Genomic DNA, 18225 nt, shown 5'->3' on the forward strand with positions numbered 1-18225 from the left:
CTAATCTCCACGGATAAAACTTCGACGTGAGACCTGAGTTTCTTCCGGCGTATAACATTTTCAAATAACTTGGGGGAATGCAGCCGGGTGACGTCGTCGATAAACGCTGATATTCCGAAACATGACCACCCAGTCATTTTCAAGGGGAAACTTCAGCAAGTAAGTCTTGTGCGCCGGCCGGGGTGGTCGAGTGGTTCTAGGCGCTTCAGTCTGGAACCGTTCGACCGCTACGGTCGCAGATTCGATTCTTGCCTCGGACATGGGTGTGTGTTTTGTCCTTAGGTTAGTTAGGTTTCAGTAGTTCTAAGTTCTAGGGGACTGATGACCTCAGATGTTAAGTTACATAGTGCTTAGAGCCATTTGAACCATTTGAAGCCTTGTTCAAGAAAATTAATGACCTCGGTTTGTAGAGCAACACACACTTACACACACACGCACACACAATGTTCGCCGGGTATAGCTAGTGTAACAAAAAAAAAAAAATCACTGTTGTATCTATTTCGCCACTATTCGGAGGTTGGAAAGATAGTTCTCGTATCTATGCTCCAACGTGCCACTGATCCGTTTGCATACCTTCCAGTATTTCATGCTGACACAGAATTCTCAACTTCGTTTAAAGAACTCTACTGCGGGAAAAGATTCTGTATCAAAATTTTACTTTATTTGGGTGAACTTCCTGACAGAATGTCACTGCTCCTCAGTCTACCACTATGAAATTATCAAATGTCAGGGGAACATGACATCAGTTTAAGTAGGAGCTTTACTGGTGAGCTTAGTTGCGAGTATCTTATCACAGAAATCCTTTTCACACTAAATCCAGTCGTTTTGTCATGAACGAGAATACGCCATTAGAGTGCCCTCGAAGCAGAAGCGCTCGCGGCGCCGATAAGCAGTATCTGTATCTGCGCCAAACAAGAGCGCTCTCTGTCCGCCAGTGATAACCTGTTTCGTTACGTAAGTAACCCACACAAGAGAGGAAGCCGCCCAGTTACCATCGTCCCTATGCTGTCTGGAATTGTACAAAATTCACACGTCCCAAAAGACGATCGATGAGTGAAAATTACGAGTTGGTATCCCAGTAACACAACCACTGTTTCATTTTGGAGAAACCGTCATCATCATCATCATCATAATCATTGACAGCACCAGCAGCAAGCAGCAGCTCTTAAACATTCACTACTGAATAAATGATAGATTACAGACTCCAGTTGTATAAACGATGTTAGTCGTACGTTTTTCCTAAAATTGTCCACTCACCTTCAGTCAACTTGTTGGCGCTATCGATTTTATTCCTTGAATTAAAGCAAGCTTATCCATTGTCGATACCGCGCGAATGCATGTGAGTAATTCTATTTTTTTTTTTTTTTTTTTTTTTTTTTTTTTAGGCTTCTGTGCGCTGACTGATTCCATACGGTCCGCCACGAATTTCTCTCCTGTGCCAACCTCTTCTTCATAGAGTAGCTCTTGCAAGATACATCCTCAATTATTTGTTCGATGTACTCATATCTGTGTCTTCCCCTGCAGTCTTTATCCTCTACAGCTCTCTCCAGTACCATAGAAGTTATTCCTTAATGTCTTAACAGAAGTCCTATCATCCTGTCCGTTCTTCTTTTCAGTGTTATCCCTATATTCCTTTCCTTGCTTGTTCTACGGAGAACCTCATTACTTACCTTACCAGCCCACCTAATTTTCAACATTCTTCAGTAGCAGCCATCTGAAATGCTTCGATTCTCTACTGTTCCGATTTTTTCCACAGTCCTTGACTAACTGCCATACCAAGTTGTGTTTCAGATGTACATTCTCAGGAATTTCCTCCTCAGATTTGGACCTATGTTTGATATAGGCCAGGGATGCCCTTTTTGCCAGTATTAATCTGTTTTTTATGTCTTCTTTGTTACGTCCGTCATACAGTTTTTGCTGCCGAGATAGTAGAATTCCTTAACTTCATCTACTTCGTTATCACCAATTCTGATGGTGATCACTAAGTTTTTCGCTGTTCTCATTTATGCGTTTTCTCATTATTTTCGTTATTCTTCGATTTACTTTCTGCACCCGTTATACTGTTCATTCCATTTAACAGAGTCTCTAATTGTTCATTTTCACTCAGAATAACAATGTCGTCAGGGAATCTCTTTACGTCTTATTTTAATGCCGGTCTTGAGTTTTTTTTTTTTTAGTTCTGTCATCGCATCTTCGATGAATAGATTGAACAATAGGAGCGAAAGACTTCACTCCGGCCTTATACCCATTCTAATCAGAGCACTTAGCTCTTGGTTTTCCAGTATTATTTTTCCCTCTTGGTTCTTGTACATGCTATATACTAACGGCCTTTCGCTACATCTTACTCTATTTTTCTCAGAATACCGCAAATCTTGCATCATTTTACATTGCCGAATGCTTATTCCAGGTCGACAACTCATATGAACGTGTCTCGATTTTTTTTCAATCTTGCTTTCATTATCAACTGCGATGTCAGAACCGCCTCTCTGGTGCCTTTATCTTTCCTAAAGCCAAACTGATCGTCATCTAACAGCGCCGCAATTTTCTTTTCAATTCATCTGTATGTTATTCTTGTCAACAATTTGGATGCAAGATTTTTTTTTTACTCGTCTGGGCCCGCTGCGTCACGTATGTTATATAAGGACAGTATTATGTTATGAGACCAAACACGCTGCTGTATTTGAGTATATTAAGGATGACAATCACACCGTAATTGGCCTATTGTAATAAACGATATAATCAAACACACCAGCGACTTTGGTCTCATAACGTAATGTAATAATGTCCTTGGATGCAAGAGCTGCTAAGCTGATTGTGCGATAATTCTCGCACTTGGGACTGATTGTATATCAAATTAAATATAACTGCAGATTGCTTCGCCCAGTCACGTATGAAATATTTCTTTATTATCGCGAACTACACTCACAGAATTGTAGTATTCAATGAGGACCCTGAACGCTCGCAAACTGATATTACAGTATTCTCACGTGAAATGCGTAGACGAAAACTTCATACTTATGCGAGCTTATTTTCAGTGTTTTCAGTACAGGAAAAAGCCATTCCTATTGATTACGAATACCGTCAGTACACGATGGTTGTTGGATGTGTCCACCATTACTGGAGGTTTCCAGGTGAAGGTACTCAAAAATGGTTCAAATGGCTCTGAGCACTATGGGACTTAACATCTGTGGTCGTCAGTCCCCTAGAACTTAGAACTAATTAAACCTAACTAACCTAAGGACATCACACAACATCCAGTCATCACGAGGCAGAGAAAATCCCTGACCCCGCCGGGAATCGAACCCGGGAACCCGGGCGCGGGAAGAGAGAACGCTACCACACGACCACGAGCTACGGACTAAAGGTACTCCAGAGCATGCTCAGAGGACGTGCCCGAGCAGCTTATCACCACCTTTCCGAGTTCGAGAAAGGTCGAACCATTGCCGTGAGCAACATTGGATTCATAAGCACAGACAGAACAGGAAACAAGTGTCACACGCCTTGTCTATGACTATGACACAAATTGCTGCCCGAATGTAAATGAAGGTCCATCACAACCAGTTTCTAACTTTGCGAAGACAATTGGATACAATGGACTTTGAAGTCGACTGCCTCGCGAAAGGATTGTTTAAGGCATATAAAGTCATGCGTCATCATTGTTTTATGCCCTCCTTGCCTCGGCCGTAACAAGTGACTTTGCTTCCAAGATGGCAGAATTCCTTAACTTTGTCTGCTTTTTGACCACCCATTTTAATATTAAGTTTCTCGCTATTCTCGTTTCTGCTAAGTCACATAATCTTTGTCTTTTTCCGGTATAATCTCAGTCCATGTTCTGTACTCATTAGCATGTTCATTCTGTTCAACAGATCCTGTAATTCTTCTTCACTTTCACTGAGCAGTGTCGTCAGCGAATCATAATCTTGGTATCCTCTCATCCCCAATCTTAATTCCACTCTTGAACTTTCATTTATTTCCGTCATTGCTTCTTCGACGTATAGTTTCCACAGTAAAGACCAAAGGCTACATTCGTGTCTTATACCATTTTTAATCCTTTTAATCCGAAGTATTTTTAGTGCCCCCCCCCCCCCCCCCTCTCATTGTTCCCTCTTATATATGCCGTTTTTCCCTATGCCTTACCCCAATTTTTCTCAGAATTTCGGACATCTTCCACCATTTTACATTGTCGAAAGCTTTTTGTAGGTCGACGAATCCTATGATCGTATCTTGATTTTTCTTTAGTCTTGTTCCATTATCAGGCGCAACGTCAGAACAGCCGGTATGGTGCTTTTACCTTCCCTAAGGCCAAACTGATAGTCATCTAACAGAATCTCAGTTTTCTTTCCGTTCGGCTGTATATTATTCGTGTCAGCAGTTTGGATACCTGAGCTCTTAAGCTGATTGTCCGATAGTTTTCGTAATTATTTGCCCTTGTTGCCTTCGGAAAAGTATGAATGATATATTCTCGAACGACTGATGGCACGTCGCCAATCCAATAATTCAACATACTCACCTGAATAATAGTTCGTTTGCCATATCCTCCAATAACTTGATAAATACCGATGGAAGTATTTGATGTCAAGCCTTCAAGAGCTCTTTTCAATTCCATCTGTAACACTGAAACGGCTATCTCTTCCATATCGACTACAATTTCACCTTCTATCACGTCGTCACCAAGTCCTTCTCTGTTCAAATAATAGAAGCCGTCGAGACCATTGATGGTCCAACAGGGCTTTCATGCGACTGTGTAGAGGGTGTCTTATTGCGGGTATTTGAATGGCCGCCCGTAAGTCTACGCCACTTTCCAAAGAAACTCGAGCAGTCACGTGTGAGTGCTAGACGTTACAAATTGTTAAATATTTTTTTGTAACAAGCAAAATGTTAAATGATTGAAAGTATTCAGCATGATTTACAGGCCGCAGAGGCATCCCTTATCTCGACGTAGACTTTCGTTGAAAGTGAAAATCAGGTATGTGACCACTGACACCAGAATCGTTGTACTACTGACGCGGCACGTCCAGCTTGCGTGTAAATTCTCTGAAAGAACCGTCCCTCCGGTGGTCACAATTTGACCCCTTTCAAACTCGCTCAGTTGACTGAGTGCGTCTTCGTGGCGTGGTTGCCTGATTGATACAAACGTTTGCACCACACCGTGACTTCTGGCTGCGAGCAATCTCTATTAAAGTATACCAATACCAATACGCTGTCGAGGATGGAGTACGACGTACAAACTTATATGAGTACATCTACTATCCCCCTGGCGGCGTATGACATAATCGGGTCAAAATCGACGTCGTCTTTCCAGGAGCACTAATTTTTCTTTCCAGCAGAGCAGGAAAAATGCAAGTTAATACAGATGAGTAGGAAAAAAAAACCCGTAATGCTCGAATATAGCTTCAGTGTGCTGATAGACACAGTCAAATCAAATACGTACCTAGGTGTACCACTGGAAAGCAGTATGACATGCAACGAGCATTTAAGGATTGAGTAGGGAAAGCGAATAGCTGATTTCGATTTATTGGGAAAATGTTAGGAAAGTGCGATTCATCTACGAAGAAGACGGCATGAAGGACGCTAGTGTGGCCCTTTAGTGGGTATTGTTCATATATTTTGGGATCTGCACCAGGCCAGACTGAAGGACGACATCGAAGCAGTTCTACATCTACATCTACATTTATACTCCGCAAGCCACCCAACGGTGTGTGGCGGAGGGCACTTTACCTGCCACTGACATTACCTCCCTTTCCTGTTCCAGACGCGTATGGTTCCCGGGAAGAACGACTGTCTGATAGCCTTCATGCGCGCTCTAATCTCTCTAATTTTACATTCGTGATCTCCTCGGGAGGTTTAAGTAGGGGAAAGCAATATATTCGATACCTCATCCAGAAACGCACCCTCTCGAAACCTGGCGAGCAAGCTACACCGCGATGCAGAGCGCCTCTCTTGCAGAGTCTGCCGCTTGAGTTTTCTAAACATCTCCGTAACGCTATCACGGTTACCAAATAACTCTGTGACGAAACGCGCCGCTCTTCTTTGGATGTTCTCTATCTCCTCCGTCAACCCGATCTGGTACGGATCCCACACTGATGAGCAATACTCAAGTATACGTGGAACGAGTGTTTTGTAACTCACCTCCTTTGTTGAGAGACTACATTTTCTAAGCACTCTCCCAATGAATCTCAACCTGGTACCCGCCTTACCAACAAATAATTTTATATGGTCATTCCACTTCAAATCGTTCCGCACTCATACTCCCAGATATTTAACAAAAGTAACTGCTACCAGTGTTTGTTCCGCTGTCATATAATCATACAATAAAGGATCCTTCTTTCTATGTATTCGCAATACATTGCATTTGTCTATGTTAAGGGTCAGTTGCCACTCCCTGCACCAAGTGCCTATCCGCTGCAGATCTTCCTGCATTTCGCTACAATTTTCTAATGCTCCAACTTCTCTGTATACTACAGCATCATCCGCGAAAAGCCGCATGGAGCTTCCGACACTATCTACTAGGTCATTTATATATATTGTAAAAAGCAGTGCTCCCATAACACTCCCCTGTGGCACACCAGAGGTTACTTTAACGTCTGTAGACGTCTCACCATTGATAACAACATGCTATGTTCTGTTTGGTAAAAACTCTTCAATCCAGCCACACAGCTGGTCTGATATTCCGTAGGCTCTTACTTTGTTTATCAGGCGACAGCGTGGAACCGTATCGAACGCCTTCCGGAAGTCAAGGAAAATAGCATCTACCTGGGAGCCTGTATCTAATATTTTCTGGGTCTCATGAACAAATAATGCGAGTTGGGTCTCATACGATCGCTGTTCCGGAATCCATGCTGATTCCTACAGAGTAGATACCGGGTTTCCAAAAACGACATGATACTCGAGCAAAAAACATGTTCTAAAATTCTACAAAAGATCGGCATCAGAGATATAGGTCTATAGTGTCTGAAACGGTCTGCTCAAGTAGGTTTGAATAACATGTTAGTAGCTTACGGAGACTTTTCGGGAACTCAAACGGGAATCGCTATAAGGAAGGCGACGTTCTTTTCCAGCAAATTTATCGAGAAAATTTAGAGAACAGGCATTTGAAGGTGAATGCAGAACGATTATGCAGCCACCAACGTGCCATTCGCCTAATGACTACAAAGATAATAGAAATTAGGGCTCGTACGGAAGCATATAGAGTGGGAAGAATACGACTAGAAGCTGTACAGGATACCCCTGCCACACACTATATGGTGGCTTGCGGAGATTTATGTAGATGTAGATGAAACTGTAACTTGTAACATGATAAAGTGTTATTGTACTTCTTGTTAAGATAGCCCTTTGATGAAAGTTGGTCCTAACTGGATTGGCACACTTCCTATACAACTGCACTAACTAGAACACTACTGTACTACGTGGCAGCTCGTACCTGAGCATTCACATTTATCATAAGTGAACCTACATTAACTAGAGTGTTTCTAGTGTAATTACATTCACCAGCGTCAGTTTCGCTATTAAGAAAGGTAACCCTTTTATGGATTACGAAAGACTGACAGTCTCACTTCGTAATAATGAAGCCATTGGAAGAGCTCATGTAAATACACAAGCATTAAAGTGGACAGCAAACAGTGAACCGAATATTTTTATTCGGCAGCAGAACCGCTTCATGTCCAGTATGAAAATTAGTTCCCTAAATTCTGTTTTCGTCTTCCGCAAAAATGTTTCATACCTAAAAGTATTTGAGCATCAGAAAAGGAAGGAAGATTAGAGCTTATAGACTCGTCGACAACGAGTCAGTAGAGCAGGAGTAAAGGAAGGGACTTGAAAAAAAATTGGCCAAGTGCGAATAGGAATGGCGCACTGAGGGTTCCGTACAAATTTAGTGGAAAATTCAAATGGTTCAAATGGCTCTGAGCTCTATGGTACTTAACGTCTAAGGTCATCAGTCCCCTGTAACTTAGAACTACTTAAACCTAATTAAACCCAAGAACATCACACACATCCATGCCCGAGGCAGGATTCGAACCTGCGGCTGTAGCGGTCGCGCGGTTCCAGACTGTAGCGCCTAGAACCACTCGATTTCCCCCCCCCCCCCCCTCCGGCCAGCACAAATTTAGTAACAGGTAGATATTGTACATACATCCCATACATCCAGAGAACCGAGAATCTCGATGATTTTTGCCTATTGTCGATGCCAATACGGAAATTCTCTAAATAAGTACTGAGACTAGCCCGGACATACAAAAAGAAGCGAGCAGGGAACTTCAGTTTATGTATGTAGAGAGAGAGAAGAAATAATAAAATATCTTTTTTCTTTGCTTACTAAAACATGACTACAAGTTACATGTCACGCTTGCATGCAGCAAAATTTTTCTGTTATGGCTTTGACGGATAATACAAGCAAAGTAAGTGGTAATGGCGAAAAGATATTTTTTATATGATACTATTTCACACTTCTGATTTTTTCCTTTACTTGTACTGTGAAACCTTGGTTATTACTAAATTTTATAGTTCTAGCTCAACCGGAAGTATCCTATAGCTTTTGATGGGTGACTTTGCTAGTATCAAAATATACCACATAAATGGCATTATCTTCTGTTTGCATTGACTTAGAAGCTTCAAATTTTTAAATCGCCAAGAGACCATGCGACATAAATTTCAACTTGAAACGTCCACCCGTCCCTAAGGAGAAGGTTTCTTAACAGTCGGAGAGATAGACAGAGAAGTAGATAGACAACAACGCGATCCTATAATGGCTCCGTTTTCATCGACTGAGGTACAGAACCTTAAAAAGAGGAAGAAAATCGGCCATATCCCTTTTCAGAGGCCTAATCTCAAATTTCATCATAAGCGATTTAGTGCAAACATGGGAAACCTAAATCTGGATGGCAGGACAGGGTATGGACCTGCGCGCTGCAGAATTCCAGTGTCCCACCGCTGCGACGCTCCGCTCGTTACATCCGAGAATCAGGCGGGCAGCTTCGTCAGCGGACGGAAGGCACGCTCATTGGTTGGCTCCGAGACAACCAGCGGCGTGCCAGGTCACTGCAAGGGGAAGGCGTCCTTGTTTAGAGACGAGCGCCGGTTCGTAAACACGGCGAGTCACAGGCAGCGTGGAGGGGGGGACGTGAACGGAACGCGGCCGCAATGACGCGGTATCTCTGCTAGAGGGAGAGCGGGGGACCAGACAGAGAGAGACAGAAGTGCAGAGCTGTGGCCGCGTGCTCGCACAGGCGACGTGTGCTCGCTGTGGAGGGGGCCAGTGACTAGGCGGTCCTATAGGAGGCTCGGCTGAGCTGCGGGCGAACAACAGCGGAAGTGTCTGCCAGCGAATGGGTCAAGGGCCAGACCGTGTCTGCTCGAAATACACACTTAGACACTGAAACGGCAATATCGCGAAGGGCAGCAAGTAAGGAAATTTTACGATTGGTTCAAATGGCTCTGAGCACTATGGGACTCAACTGCTGTGGTCATCAGTCCCCTACAACTTAGAACTACTTAAACCTAACTAACCTAAGGACATCACACACATCCATGCCCGAGGCAGGATTCGAACCTGCGACCGTAGCGGTCACGCGGTTCCATACTGCGCGCCTAGAACCGCACTGCAACTCCAGGCGGCCAAAATTTTACGAATATTGCATTAAATTTTTAGTTGATTTGTGCGAAAATAGGATGAGAGGCTACGTACAGAGAGTAGCCACCTATTCCAGCAACAATCGCTACAACTTTAGTGCCATTACGTCCAATGCTGGGGTGGGTGCCAATATCGGAGAACCCTGGCAGTAGTGACAATATGTAAGGGAAAAATGAAGTATGTGTTGCGGAGGCACTCAGCTTAGGTAGTTCGTGCAGCAATGTTGACCATCGTACAGCGGTGGTGTAATGGTTAGCTTTTTCTACCTAGCAAGAAGACCAAGGTTCGTGTCCCTGCCGCAGCACAAATTTTAATTCATTTCGTCTGCATACCATCGTTCGACAAGACGTTTAAAGTCTGCAGAATAGTCTATTGTGGCAACGTTAGCATCTGACGAGTGACTCTCGGGATGTAAAAAGTATTTTTTTTTTGGTTCCTTATATTGCTGCAACCCACAAGACCGATGTGTCCTAGGGGTAGCGAAATACCCATAGACGGGGAAAAAATACGCAATATTTGGATAACTAGGGCGGCCAGGACGCTCCTTGTTTGTGGCTTTTTCTTGTTCTTTCCTGGAATCCTGTAGCCAGTTGAACACAAATTTCCATGAAAAACAGTTCTAACCACATACGGGTGGAATTTCGGTATGGACGTCAGCTCATAAAAATCGCACTGTTCTAGTCAGGATACACATGCATAGCACACCTACCACCTTGGTCTGACTGCAGATCATTAACCACTGGCCACGGAAGATTGTGTACAGCTATTTTCCACGCGACGTGTGCTGCCATCTTCTAGATACGTATAGGCGCGAAATTTAACACGATATGTGGTATTCTGGCGTTTGCTACTTATTTATTGACTCACCCTCGAAAGAGATTCTTCTTTTCTGTTAAAATTATTATGACGTTCGTGAATTTCTAATATCCCTCTATACATGTACGCGTACTAATGCGTTGTTTTTGCACGCTCCTCTGACTGAATTTTATTTCGTAGTCTCCGTTTCAGAACGTTCTGTTACGACCGATTTGTCAGTAAGTCCCAGGCGGCAGTTCTTTTTGTGTTTCGCTTTTAAGTAGGTACCAACATACATTTTTTTATTGTTCTAATGTATGCTTGCCCACAACTACACGGGATTTTATACATCCCAGGTGTCGCTACTGCACAAAAAGACGTGTCAACATCCGCGTAGCCGAACACAAAAGGAATTGCCGCCTGGTACATTCTGACAAATCGGCTGTAGCACAACATTGTTCCGCAACCTGAAACATCGGTTAGTATCAACGCCGTCTTCACAACAAAAGATTCGATAACTTAGAGAATCACCATAGAACTTTTTATTACGAAGCGTATTCGGAAAGAAAGGTCCGATTAGGCGCGAAGTGGAAACCACTACAAAAATCTGGTGGAACTTTACACAGATGTGTTGGGCAGCATCTTTAGTTTGGCCGTCGATCGCTTCACGTCGCTCTTTTCGGTCCAGAGTGCAAAGTGATCACGTAGAAATCCCTAAAACAACAGTGCCTCCCGCCAAGTATGTGGATCTGATGAGACATTTCGCTGAAGCTGTACAGCCCACACAACACAAATGTCATGTGTTTCTGTCTTCAACACAATTTTCAGCCGAATCGTGTAGGGGCAATGAAGAAGCTCCTGCAGCGGTTTCTATGGGAAGTGTTTGATCGCCCACAATACAGCCCTTAATTGGCTCCCTCCGTTGTTCAACTCTGCCCACATAAACCGCTGACTACAAAGACACATTTTGGCACAAACAACGGAAGGCAGATCAGCGTAGCGAAAATCGGAAAGCACAGGCGGCTGCTTTCTGTGACGAGGGTATTGGAAAGTTTGTTCAACGCCTCGACAAATGTCTAAGCCGAAGCGACGACTATTGAGAGACGTAGCTGGAAGGTGTGGCTAACTGTTGCAAATAAAAAAGATTTGATTTTCACTGTGGTTTACATTTCGCACCAGTCGGATCTTACTTTCCGAACACGCCTCCTGCAAATTTTCATCGTCTTGGTAGCAGTAGAATGTAGTAACAAATAATTGATACTGGTTACGGTTAGTTAGCGAACAGTTTCAAATCTTCAGAAACAAACAGAGAAATTGCCTTACAGTTAATGTGAAAACCACATAACAACATATAAAAAAACCTTATTTCTTATAAAAATATTGAAATATTGACAATATTTAGAAACCTACCATGCTTAATTGTAATCGATACTTAAATACAGTGTTAACCACCATGACATCATTACTAAGCGTAGCTTCTCAGTACCCAAACGCTGGTCAGAGCATGTTAGCACATGAAATCGGTAGAAGACTAATTCCTGTGCGTGATTGACCGTGACCGCTGTGGTCTGCGTTTCACATTTATAATTCACAGGTTGCGCAAAAGAACGTCTAGTTACAATTTTCAGAAACAAACAGAAAGAAAGAACTAATGTTATGATGGCTCTCACGCACCGAGGTGACAAAAGCTGTGGCGTAGCGCACATATACAGATGGCGGTAGTATCATTTAGTCAGATATCAAGAGACACTGCATTGACGGAACTGTCATCTGTACTCATGTGATTCAAGTGAAAAGTTTTCCGACGTCATTACGGCCCCAGGACAGGAATTATCAGACTCAGAACGCGGTATGGTAGTTGAAGCTAGACGCTGGGACATTGCATTTCAGAAATCGTTACGGAATCCAATATTCCTAGATCCATAGTGTCAAGAGTATGACGAGAATACCCAATTGCAAGCATTACCTGTCACTACGGACAACGCAGTGGCCGACGGCCTAAACTCAACGCCGGCCGAGGTGGCCGAGCGGTTCTGGGCGCTAAAGTTTGGAACCGCGTGACCGCTACGGTCGCAGGTTCGAATCCTGCCTCGGGCATGGATGTGTGTGATGTCCTTAGGTTAGTTAGGTTTAGATAGTTCTAAGTTCTAGGGGACTGATGACCACAGCAGTTGAGTCCCATAGTGCTCAGAGCCATTTGAACCTTAGCTTACCGAACGAGAGCAGAGGCGTCTGCGTAGAGTTTTCAGTGCTAACATGCAAGCAACGCTGCGTGAAATAACCGAAGAAATCAATGTGAGACGTACGACGAACGTATACGTCGAGAAAGTTCGACGAAATTTGGCCTTAATGGGTTGCGGCAGTAAACGACCAACGCGAGTGCCTTTGCAGACAGCACGACATCGCCTGCAGCGCCTCTCTTGGGCTTGTGTCCATATCTGTTGAACACGAGACGAGTGGAAAATCGTGATCTCGTCAGCTGAGTCCCGACTGCAGTTGATAAGAGCTTATGGTAGTGTCCGAGTGTGGTGCAGACCCAACGAAGTCATCGACCGACTCCATAATGGTTTGGACTGTGATTACACGGAATGGACTGACTCCTCTGTTCCAAATGAACCGATCATTGACTGGAAGTGGTTATGTTCGGCTACTTGGAAACCCTTTGCAGCCATTCATGGATTTCATGTTCACAAACAACGATGGAATTTTTATGGGTGACAATGCTCCACATTGCAAGATCACAAGTTTTCGCGATTGGTTTGAAGAACATTCTGGACAATTTGAGCGAATGATTTTCCCGTCCATATCGCCCGACGTGTAATTGACAGGTCATTTCGCGCACAAAATCCTGCACCGGTAACACTTTCGCTATTGTGGTCGGATTTAGAGGCAGCATGGCTCAATATTTCTGCAGGGAACTTCCAGCGACTTGTTGAGTCCATGGCACGCCGAGTTGCTGTATTACAGCGGGCAAAAGGAGGTCCGACACCCTATTAGAAGGTACGCCACGAATTGTGTCACCACAGTGTAAAGCTCCATATTGCAAGATCACAAGTTTTCGCGATTGGTTTGAAGAACATTCTGGACAATTTGAGCGAATGATTTTCCCGTCCATATCGCCCGACGTGTAATTGACAGGTCATTTCGCGCACAAAATCCTGCACCGGTAACACTTTCGCTATTGTGGTCGGATTTAGAGGCAGCATGGCTCAATATTTCTGCAGGGAACTTCCAGCGACTTGTTGAGTCCATGGCACGCCGAGTTGCTGTATTACAGCGGGCAAAAGGAGGTCCGACACCCTATTAGAAGGTACGCCACGAATTGTGTCACCACAGTGTAAAGCTTTGAAGATATGTACAAAAAAGTACGTAGGAGCAGAACTAATTACCAGACATTAATCTTTTTTAAACGAAGTATGTCCAAGAAATTATAGTTCTATGTGATTGTTTCCGTAGATTTGAGACGGTTGTTAATCGACCGAAAGCGGATATCATCTAGTTCTTCTTACATTATATTGTAATTAAGACCATAAACGCTGACAATGTAGATCTCTTTGTCTCCATCACTCTACAACGTCAGATCTTACAAATAGACATTTTATCCTAGATTTTAATCTGCTCGTACACAGTGTCCCAGAAGGATGGTCAAGTTTCAGGGATATGATAGGAACGATCATTAGAAGCAAAAAAAATCTAGTGAACATGTTCTCTGGGAAGCATTCCTTAAGAGCACTTCACCAGCTTCGGTACCATAAAACAAAACGCTTTTACTTCAAACTCTTTGCTTTCCATATTTTGAGAGAAGATAGTATGGACCACAACAAGAAAAACAGCCTAGTAAACATAGGCTTTAAAATGCATACCTTAAAAGCTATGAGCACTTGTTCAGCAGAAGAGATTTTTTTTACTGTATCGAAGATGAAGAAGTGCTCATAGTACCTAAGGTAAACATCTTAAATCCCATGTTTACTAGACTTTTTCTCTTCTACTAATAGTTCTGTCATATCCCTGAATCTTAACCATTCCTTCTGGAACATCTTGCGTAATTATGTCTGTTTCACTGAGAGGAGAGGTTTTTTTTGTCTCTTACGTGAAAAGGCCCTATCTACGTATTGTTTAATCTTCATCTAATGGAATACATAATATAAACAGAAGATTACTTAACAATTTCATTTCAGAACAAATTATTGTTTTATACTATTCTTCACCCTTTTCTCTCCTAAAAATATAAAAGAATGATATTCTTCGCCAGTTAACATGATATGTTGTTATCGCCTATTATCCGCTATGTGCTATGTATGCCGTTATACAACATTTTTTAAACATCAAACGTCTCAGTAATAACGTTCTACTTGCCTGGTATCTAGATGAAACGCTAAGAAGAAACTAAAGAAAAAAAGGTTGCACACTTGGTCACAGCGCTGTTAGTCACTAACAGGGAGGATGGGGCTAGAACTGCGCATCAGGCAAATTACTGTAGGGGAAGAGACAATTTGCTGATCGAGACAATGAGGGGGACTGCTGAAGTGTCTGATTCAATTGCTCTTGAGCACTGGGACAATCACGCCACCAGAACGTGTGTCGGCAAGTGGCCTCCTCACGGATTCGTTTCTTTTGTTTTTCTTTTTAGTGAGACAGTATACGCTTCTCGAATATAACTAAAATTTTTATACTGTGGAACTCTGTTTCTATAAAAGATGACTTCTCGCATGTGATTGTATTTCAATTTTTGGTAGTAATTACGTCGTCGATCCCTCATAATTTTCATAGCTGTTTACGATATTTGTCCCTGATGTGGAGCAATATACTGAACGAATATTTGTCTGTTATGTACTAAAGGTTTTCGGAATTTACTTTGTAGTTTTAGTTTGTATAGGGAAAATAAGTCGCGAACATAGATATTGGGCTGGGCTACGGATCAGTGGGTTACCACAACCTTCATTTCGCTTTTATATTCGCTGCCTTTGTCAATTCACAATCATATTCCCACCTTTCAACCTAATCTAGTTCTTGATCTACGCTGAACATCAGTCTGTCACCACAACCAAGATTTTGGAAGGGGGGTGACACTTTTTACATCTACAAAACTACTCCACAATTTCCACCTAAGTGTTTGCCTGACAGTTCATCGAACTTCTTCCAGACTATCGAATAGTAAGCAGGAAAAACGAACACTGAAATCTCCCCGTGCAAGCTCTGATTTCACTTATACCATTATGATGGTCATTTCTACCTACGTGGTGGACGTCAATAAAATATTTTCGCATTCGGAAGAGAAATTTGGGCTTGAAATGTCGTGAGAAGATCTCGCCGTAACGATTTATGTCTTTGTTTTAATGTTTGCCACCCCAAACGGAAGAGAATGTTGAGGACTGAAAGCTAGTGAGAAGGTCTTACCGCAACGAAGAACGCCTTTCTTTTAATGTTTGCCTAACCAACTCGCGTATCATATCCGTGGCACTCTCTCCCCTGTTTCACGATAATACAAAGCGAGCTGCCCTTCTCTCAACTTCTTCGATGTCACCCTACAATCATAAATGGTAACGTTCCCATACCACGTAGCAGTACTCTAGAACAGGACGGACAAGTGTAGCATAAGCAGTCTCTGTACCGGATGTGTTGCATTTTCTGAGTGTTCTGCCAGTAAAATACAGCCTTTGGTTCGCCTTACCTACAAAATTTTCTATGTGATGTTTCGAACTTAAATTGTGCATAATTGTAATTTCTAAGTATTTATTTGAATCAACAATATTTAACTTTGTTTGATTTATCGTGTAACCGAAATTTAACGAGTTTTTCTTAGCACTTATGTGTATTGCTTCACACTGTTGATTATTTAAAGTTGATCGCTACTTTACGCACCGCACAGGTCTCTTATTTCAATCATTTTCAATTGGTTTTATTTTGATGACTTCACTAGATGGTGAACGATTGCATCATCTGCAAAAGATCTAAGAGGGGTGCTCAGACTGTCTGCTAAATCGTTTATACAGAATAAGAACAGCAGAGGGTCTATAACAACCACTTGTGGAACGCCAGATATCACTTCTGTTTTACTCGATGACTTTTCGACAATTGCTCCGAACTGTGACTTTTCTGACAGGAAATCACGAATCCAGTAGCACAACTGATACGATAGTCCGTAGGCACATAATTTGATTACAAGTTTCTTTCGAGGGACAATGATAAAAGCCTTACGAAAATCCAGAAATATGGAGTCAATTTGAAGTCCCCTCCTGATAGCCACATTACTTCGTGTGAGTGATGAACGTGTTGAGCCTCGCAAGAATGATATTATCTGAATACGTGCTGACTATTTGTGCATTTGTCGTTTTCTTCGCGATGATCATGAAGTTCGAACACAATTTATGTTCCAAAATCCTACAGCTAACAGATGCCAGTGGTATGGGCCTATAATTCAGCGTATTACTTCTGTTTCCTTTCTTGTGTATTGGTGTGATCTGTGTAACTTTATATTCCTTAGGTACACCGAGAGAGCAGCTTTATATGATTGCTAAGCGTGGAGCAATTAGATCAGCGTACGCCTAATGAACCAAATTCGTTCGCCGTCTGGAACGGAATGCTTTCCCATAGCAAATGAACTAAGTTGCTTCGCTACACCGCGGGTATCTGGTAGTAAGTTGCTCATATTGGCAGCTGTTCTTGATTTGGATTCTTGAATAGTTACTGAGTCTTGTTGGTGAAACAGTTTTGAAAAACTGTTTTTAGTAACTCCGCTTTAGTGGTGCTGTCATCGGTAACACGAATATTGTTACCTGCACTGCAACTGTTGATTGTGTGTTGCCACTGCTGTGTTTCACATACGATCAGAATGTCTTTGGATTTTCTGTCAGGACTGGAGACAGAGTTTCACTGTGCAAGCCACTATAAGCATCCCGCACTGAAGTAAGCGCTATATTTCGAGCTTCTCCAAATATCACCGATTTTCGAATAGCACTGCTGCATGACTGTACAGCGCGATACAGGGCAGCACACAAGTCGTTACTGATTATTCCCCCCGTTTTACTGTCCTTTTTAATATATATCGATAAAACGAAAATCGCACTAGATTAATCAGGAAATGCTCTATCGAGAAAAATGGCTCTGAGTACTATGCGACTTAACTTCTGAGGTCATCAGTCGCCTATAACTTAGAACTAATTAAACCTAACTAACGTAAGGACATCACACACGTCCATGCCCGAGGCAGGATTTGAACCTGCGACCGTAGCGGTCGCTCGGTTCCAGACCGTAGCGCCTAGAACCGCACGGCCACTCCGGCCGGCCGCTCTATCGAGTGTGCACATAAAACGAAATAGAAAACAGAGACCACCAACATTCAAGGATAGCGAGCATTTCAAATGTTGGCCGGCCGCTGTGGCCGAGCAAGTTCTAGGCGCTTCAGCCTGGAACCGCGCTTCTGCTACGGTAGCAGGTTCGAATCCTGCCACTGGCATGGTTGTGTGTGATGTCCGTAGGTTAGTTGGCTTTAATTAGTTGAAAGTCTAAGGGAATGATGACCTCAGATGTTAAGCCCCATAGTGCTTAGAGCCATTTGAACCATTTCAAATGTTCAAATGTGTGTGAATTGCCAAGGGACCAAACTGCTGAGGTCATTGGTTCCATAGACTTACACACTACTTGAACTAACTTACACTAACTTATGCTAAGAGCAACGTACGCGCCCATGCCCAAGGGATGACTGGAACATCGGGAGGGAGGTGCTGCGCAGTCTGTGACATGGCGCCTCTTACCGAGCGGCCACTCCGCTCGGCGATAGCGAGCATTTGCTCAGGATTCAC

The sequence above is a fragment of the Schistocerca gregaria genome, chromosome 5 (assembly GCF_023897955.1).
Source record: "Schistocerca gregaria isolate iqSchGreg1 chromosome 5, iqSchGreg1.2, whole genome shotgun sequence".
Lineage (NCBI taxonomy): Eukaryota > Metazoa > Arthropoda > Insecta > Orthoptera > Acrididae > Schistocerca > Schistocerca gregaria.